The sequence below is a fragment of the Sitophilus oryzae genome, unplaced genomic scaffold, assembly GCF_002938485.1.
Source record: "Sitophilus oryzae breed Bouriz unplaced genomic scaffold, Soryzae_2.0 scaffold_1440_pilon_pilon, whole genome shotgun sequence".
Classification (NCBI taxonomy): Eukaryota; Metazoa; Arthropoda; class Insecta; order Coleoptera; family Curculionidae; genus Sitophilus; species Sitophilus oryzae.
This window is the reverse complement of record NW_022146105.1, coordinates 5,700,678-5,708,669: the sequence shown is the minus strand read 5'-3', so window position 1 is coordinate 5,708,669 and position 7,992 is coordinate 5,700,678. Positions and strand designations below refer to the sequence as shown.

General features: G+C 30.4%; 1 long non-coding RNA gene across 1 annotated transcript; it reads left to right on the top strand.

Annotated features, from left to right (window-relative positions):
• The first annotated feature begins 5,503 nt into the window (after positions 1–5,503).
• LOC115876915 lies at positions 5,504–6,231 on the top strand. The gene is made up of 3 exons (XR_004049229.1): positions 5,504–5,619; positions 5,961–6,130; positions 6,187–6,231. It is a non-coding gene; the product is annotated as an uncharacterized LOC115876915 (long non-coding RNA).
• The last annotated feature ends 1,761 nt before the right edge of the window (positions 6,232–7,992 follow it).

Genomic DNA, 7,992 nt, shown 5'->3' with positions numbered 1-7,992 from the left:
ATTTTTCTATGTTTTGCAGCATTACACAAATGGGAATAAATTTAAACTATAATATAGGTGAGGATAAATAACAAATATAATATGTGTTTCAAGATTTTATATAGAAAAAAAAACTAAATACCTTTTAGGGGGTTCGTAAGTAAAACTTACGTTTTTTCTTTACTCTTTCTCTTTACATAGGGCATTGTCTTTGTGGTAAAGACGTCATTCCTTTTTTTTGCATAGTTCTTCAATAAAATATTGGATATTCTGAACAAGATGGATTTAATAATAAATTCTGACGTATGTGAGGGGCAATTGTGACCTAAAAAAAGACTTAAATCCAGGCCATTTATATTTTCAAATGTCAATGTTGTCAATATCTTTCTGTGATTTTTTTGATGTAAAAAGCTTGATTCTTCTTCCAATATTTTACTTATAGTGAGGTAAGTGTATAAGCAGTAGCCATAACTACATCCTGACTAGGGTAACAGAGGCTTTGGGGCCTTTGGCCTTTTTGAGGCATATTTAATGCACTTCTTACCCGAGAACTACTAGTAGGAGTGAAATTATCTCTTTTAATAGCTGTCAACCATTTTTTACGAAGCTCGTCATTTTTGGGGAATATAAAAGCAGAAACCTTGGGACCTCCTCTATAATTCCTGTAACAATTTGGAACAGAGCATGTAAAAGGCATGCTGCAATAAAATGTTAATACCTACGCTTTAATACATACCTATCTTTTGATTATTGTAAGTAACCATTATAAAGTACTATGCAGACTAGCGGCGAAGGCTTTTTACTCATTTAGGTGTAATATCTTGATAAATACTTCTAGTTCTTACCTTAAAATAATTAATAATAGAGGAGTACGACAAGCACAAAAGTTTGAAGTTCCCTATGTGGAATGTCTGGTTTGGATTTTTATTACGCTGTTATTTTATCACAATTTTCTGATCACACCATGCACTGAACACTAAGAACTAAACAAACGTGTTGCAGAAGCACAACAAACTAGATAGAGATAATTAATTATTTCTGGTATGCAATCGGAACGAGAAACCACTACCAGCTTTTCAGGTTAAAGGTTAATCAAAAAATGGTTAAATTAAATTTAATCTCCGTACATAGTATAGTTTTGTTATTTAAAATTTAATATTTTCTTATCGGAAAATTAATTCCTTAATGTTGGTAACTATAGAATTGCAACTAACTTGCAATAAAAATCGTATGCGACCCTTTTTCTGTAACGCCTTGCAAGATCTTTTTGAACTGCGCATGCCTTTCATCAAGAAAATTGCAAATTGCAGAAACTATTGCAAACTGTAAAACAGCCTTAATACTTTTAAATTATAACTGTACAACTTTTAAACTATTAACATTATATGTTAATGAGTAATTGCCACAAATAATTTTTTTTTATCAAGCAACATGAATTTAATTGTTCAGAAGTTAATTAATCAAAGATTGTATATTTATTCCGCTAGATTTTACTAACGAAATTAAAGCTCAGAGGACGTGTGTTATTCTCCCAAACCTTTAAGTCATAAAACGATTTTATAGTATTTTATTCGACAATACAAGCGAGGCAATATCCAACTGGCACAGTAAATTTTACATCCCGACGCTCTTTGTGACGCCACTAAACGGCTAAAAATATCTGTGGGAATGCCTTCCAGTTTGTCTGACTGTTCTGTTAAATTTAGCTACCCCCTGCGAACAGCGAGTCTATATACAGGGCGGAGTTTAATATTTTTATAAAACTGAAAAAATAATAATGGAGCAGGTGGTTTAAAAATGTTATTGCCTTAATTATTATTCGAAAATTATGGCACTAAATAATAGGTAGTTTAATTCCGTTTGACGAAAAAAAGTGGGACAGGGTTTGTGCAAACCGCACCCTTCTATCTTCACTAATAACGGAGATACCCTATGATTTCAACCAAAATGGGACACACTGTACATACAAATATATCGGTCTAGAACGTCTTGCGACGTTGTCCGATGCCTAACTTCCGCGTCTTCCGATCGTTCCATTATCCCTCGCTTAGATTTCTGGCACTCATTGCTCTTGTGACACTCTCCTTCCAAGTTTTCTTAGGTCTTCCACATTTTCTTCGGCATTAGGGTATCCATTGCATAATTTGTTTTGAAAGTCGGGTGTCATTCATCCTCTGGACATGTCCGTACCACATAAGTTGTTGGCGTTCGATGTCGGTTGCCAAAGATCCCTCTCAATTCCTATCCTCTATCGGATTTCTTCGTTTCGGACTCTATCTCTTCGGGAAACTCCTAAAGTTCTTCTATAGGCATCAATTTCTACCGCTTCCAGTTTTTTTCGGTTAGCTTCACTTATTCGCCAAGTCTCTGCACCATAGAGACTACTATTTACCAGGGTCTCGTATACAGGGTGGCGCACCTCATTCGCCTCGGTTGATTATACGAAAACGGAAAGATGTAGAAACAAAATATTTAAGGGTATACGTGGGGAGGCAAAGTGCACAATTTAAAATTATTTTGAAATATACAGGGTGTTTCAGAACTAAGATCCATATCAAAGTTATATTTTTTCTTATGGAACACCCAGTATTTTATTTCATTTTTGGATTCTTGAGCCCAAAAAAAGGCATTTAGTATAAGGGTTAAATATGTTTAAAATCTTTGGTTTTTGATATATTTAAAGATATTTAAATATGCATGCAACAATAGAATTGATTATTAACACCCTGTATATTACAACTTACCTATACCTATCTAGCTCAGACTTTGAATAAAAAGCGATTTTTAAATAAAATTGCAATGAAGGTGGGCTGGTGTCGCCCTGGCAATTTTCTAGTGAGCGTTAGTAACTATTTTTAAAGTCGACATTAGTTTATGGGCATTATTATTTATAATTTATAACAGTTTACTTAAATTTACCTACAATAGTTTAATATAAGTAAGTATTCAAACTATTAGGGTTTCCTATATCTAGCTCCAGACTTTGAATAAAAAGCCATTTTAAAATAAAATTGCAATGAAGGTGGGCTGTGGTGTCGCCATGGCAATTTTCCAGTGAGGAGGTTGGTAACTATTTTTAAAGTCGACATTAGTTTATGGACATTATTATTTATAATTTATAACAGTTTACTTAAATTTACCTACAATAGTTTAATATAAGTAAGTATTTACTATTTTATCAAGAAAAATGAAGCAGTATCTGCTGGCGGAACGAATGGATATGTTACTAGTGATTTTATTTTGTGAGGAAAATTGTGGTCTCAAGGGCTGATCAGAGATATCCTGATAAGAGTCTTCCTGATAAGCGTTCTTTTGAAAAACTACTTGTCGTATATCGCAGAGCTGATAGTGTTTATAAAAAACCTCGTAAAAAACTTATTAGGCAGAAACCTGTCATTGGAAGTGAAGAAAATGAATTTGCCGTAATTGGCTCTTTTAAAGAAAATCCATATATCTACAAGTCATTGTAAAATAAATCAAAGACTACTTCTTAGTTTTTCTTGGCAGAATAATAAATACATATTTAATAAATATTACTTATTAAACTATTGAAGATAAATTAAAATAAAAATAAAAGTAAACAGCTATAAATTTAAAAAAAATTAAATTAAGTCCATAAACTATTGTTGAGTTTAAAAATAGTTACTAACTGTCACTAGAAAATTGCCATGGCGACACCAGCCACCTTGATTGCAATTTTATTTAAAAATCGTTTTTTATTCAAAATCTGAGCTAGATAGGTATAGGAAACCCTAATATAGTTTGAAAGAGCATTAAAATCTCTTTCGATTTGTTTAAAAAAATATAGGGTATTGTATTTGAAATAACGAAGTTTTTATGTAAAATATATCCTTAAAATAGATCAGCAATTTTTGATACCCCTGTATAAATTTAAGGAAGCAATAACATTTTGCAGTAAAGTTTATTTCTCTACCTTTAAACCTAGCACCAGAATTAATCCTGAAATGTAATGCACAGGGTGTTAATAATCTATTCTATTGTAGCATGCAAATTTAAATACATATCTTTAAATATCTCAAAAGCCAAAGATTTTAAACATATTTAACCCTTATAATAAACGCCTTTTTTTGGGCTCAAGAATCCAAAAATTAAAAGTACTGGGTGTTCCATAAGAAAAACTATAACTTTGGTATGGATCTTAGTTCTGAAACACCCTGTATATTTCAAAATAATTTTAAATTGTGCACTTTGCCTCCCCACGTATACCCTTAAATATTTTGTTTCTACATCTTTCCGTTTTCGTATAATCAACCGAGGCGAATGAGGTGCGCCACCCTGTATATTAATTAATCTTCCGTTTTTTCTCTATTTTGTTACTCCAAAATACTCCCTTCAGACAGCCAATTGTTCTTCTAGCTTGTGATATTCGTTTTTTAATTTCTTTGTCATCTTTAGCTGTTGCATCAAATATCACTCCTAGGTAGGTGTAGTCATTCCAGGCCTCTATCTCTTCATTTTCTAGATGTACGCTAGATAATTTTGCATCAATAGGTAGATATTTAGTTTTCCGTTTGTTTATTTCCAAACCTTATCGTTGATATTCCTCTTGCAGTTTCCTTGTCATGTACTCTAACTCATCAGGATGATGATGATGATAAAAAAAATTACCTCCCCGATAGCACAAAAGGAACATTTACATTCTAAGAATATTCCTCCTAAGTTCTTATAAGTATATTCTTTTTTTAATAAGTATGGCATATGAATAGTACATTCTACTACGAATGTGATTTAAAGGTATGTTATCAGCATGACCTTAGAATGTCTTCTTAAATTATGGTTTACAATAAATTTTAAGTATCTGCTATTCGTTCTAAACATATCAATATCTGAATAAAAATACAGGAGAATAAAAATGATTTCAGAAATGAAAAAAATGAATACAATATATATATATATATATATATATATATATATATATATATATATATATATATATATATATATATATATATATATATATATATATATATATATATATATATATATATATATATATATATATATATATATATATGTATATTTTATATATATATATAGTTACTATATAAGTTTTTGTGTATATAAATATATATAGGGATATATATATGCTGCTATATATATATATATATATATATATATATATATATATATATATATATATATATATATATATATATTTGTATATTTTCTTACTATCAGTTACTATTAAGTTTTTTGTGTATTAAATAATTAGGATTTTATAGATGCCCTGTAAACAAATATTCAAGCAAAAAATACAGTGTTTCTTATTCTAACAAATAAATAAACCTGTAAAACTGTATAAATAAAAACGATCTTCCATTATGAAATAAAAAGATCGATTATACTAAAAGATAGTTTGATAAAACTCGATAGATTTTAATCAATTTTTTGGGTAAAAGATCGATCTTCGACTGAAATCGATTCGAATCGTACATCCATAACATAACCTAATAAAAAAAACAACAAGTGAACTATAAACGTAAACGTGCTTCATCCAAACTATTTTTAATAATTAAAACACTGAGATAACGTAAAGATAAGTGATGCAAATAATTATTTTAAGGATAGAATCGGTAAAATAGTTCTTGTTATGTTTGTGTTTTCAGTATCTATTTTAAGGTGAGTGAATTTAAAACCATGAGACCTCGAAAAAAAAATAGGTGATACTAAAAATATTTTAAAATTCAACCAAAAAAAAGGAGCCACAATCTTATTAAGTCAATGTTACGCAAATATGACTTCAATATTGTACATTAAACTGGATTCAGACCAAAGTGATTTTTATTATCCTCTGTACATCATCAAAGTAGTAGTATCTCTGGTAGTATCATTGAAGATTTCTGTTCTGATAAGTGTAGTTCCAGTGCTGAAATTTCTTACAATATAGTATTTATATAGGTATTTATGTAGGCTCTTCTATAATCATTTATTGTGTATTTTTAAGAGAAAGGTATTTTTAGAATTATTAGGTTCGAGAATTATCTAGACTTGGTGGTTCAGGAGTAGCACAAAGTACAAGGAAAATGCTTTATAAGGTTCTGGGCAATGAAATTGCACAAAAATATTCTTGGGATGGGGCCAAACAGAAGAGAAGTTTGAAATAATTGTTAGTGGTCAAAAGCAATTTTAGGTATTTGAAATTAAAGATATTTGATGTTGCAAAGACTGTAATAACATATATTTTAGACTCCATGAAAGGTCAATTTCAAGAGTCAAAAAAGAAACCGAAATTATCAATATAATTAAAATATGGCTTGTAAAAAACAGAAAGATTAAAAAATACCAAGGTAAGTTGTGCAAATTTATTTGAACAGTATAATTATTATATGATTATTATTATTTCAGAAGGGTAGACAAGAGAATATAGAAACATAGACATAGAAGATAATATCAATGTATATCGTTATATTAAAATATTTTTAATTAATAAACATATATTACTCAAGTTCGTCTTTATCCTTACCTATTATTTTTAACCATTCTATTTATTAGTTAATTTTTGATTATTACACACCAAATTATTTAATTTCAGCAAATTGTTTGTAGTGTGTTCTAGATATGAATGATATGAATGTACTGTATAGGTATCCTATAGATTTTAAGAGATAAAAAAATTGCTAAATATGAAAAAAATTGTATCTATATCTATAGTTTATAGGATATTGATACAGGGCACCCTTATACAGGACACCCAGTAGATACAGAGTTGAGGGTTGGAATCTTTGGTGTTACGACAGCAAATTAAAACACTAATTCACCACAATATACCAAAACACTTTACTTTTTTAACTGGACGCTTGTTTGGTTAATCATCTTAGCGTCATCAGCAGATGATTAAAACTTAAATTTTGACCATCTGCTGATGATGCTAACATGGTTACCGAAACGCGCGTCCTGCGCAAAAGTAAAGTGTTTTGGTGTATTGTGGTAAATTAGTGTTTTATTTTGCCTCTGTAGATAATAAAAAAATATGAAAAACATATGAAAAGCATAAATATAGAATATTAAAAACATGAATATCATATAATTGGAATATTATTTTTAAATACATTCTTATACGAACATATAATTCACGTTCATAGAATATATCTTGGAATGTGAAACGCACTTCTATATCACTTGAATAGGGTGGAACGTAATCTCTGCTATTCATGTGCCATAAATGTTCCCAATGAAAAAAAGGAATGTGAATAGAACATTGTTGTTCTCCAAAGTCACTTGCTTCGCATATGAAAAGAACGTGAATGTGCTATCTGGGCTGTATTAAGATTGTAATTTTTATAAGATACAGATGCAGTTACAGGTACTTCTTGAGATAAAAGTTGTGCCTGTAGGAAGTCTCAAGTGGTGTAACTCATTTTTGGACCGTTCAGTTCTCCTTTACGTGAGATAGGGGACGATATGTATGTGCTTTTCATCAGCGGCCTTGAAGAAGATGATGTTGTAGGCTTGGTGCATCAGTTGATTTCAAAAAATTCCGACCGCAGCGCTGTATACGGCAGAAATCATAAATTTTCGCCACGTTTTTCACGGAGGTATTTTAATTTTTTGCTAGTGCAATTATTGGAACTATAAAATACTCAGGGTACGAGGTTTCTGTGATGGAACGCTGTTTCGGGTAGTAAAAAAGAGGTGAGAAAGAATTCGAACTAAGCGTCGCGTCGTGTGTTGTGACAATTTCAAATGTTAATAAAATTGCCGAAAACATGTTAACGTGTCAACGAGTTAATTAGGGCGTTGTTGAGTGCAATAATATTCAATAGCTCAACTTTCCCGGATATTCAACTCTTCATAAACAACATTTATAGCTTTCATAGATTCTCACACCGATTTGATCAAAAGCAAAAATGGATTCAAGCAGTTTGACGAAACAAGTGATTAATTACTTAAACAGTAGAGTTATTTTAAAAATGGTAAAGCAAAGGTATGTTTCTTTTGACTTATTTCTGGGACACCATGTTTAGTAGAAAACTCTGACTATGCTTTATTCTT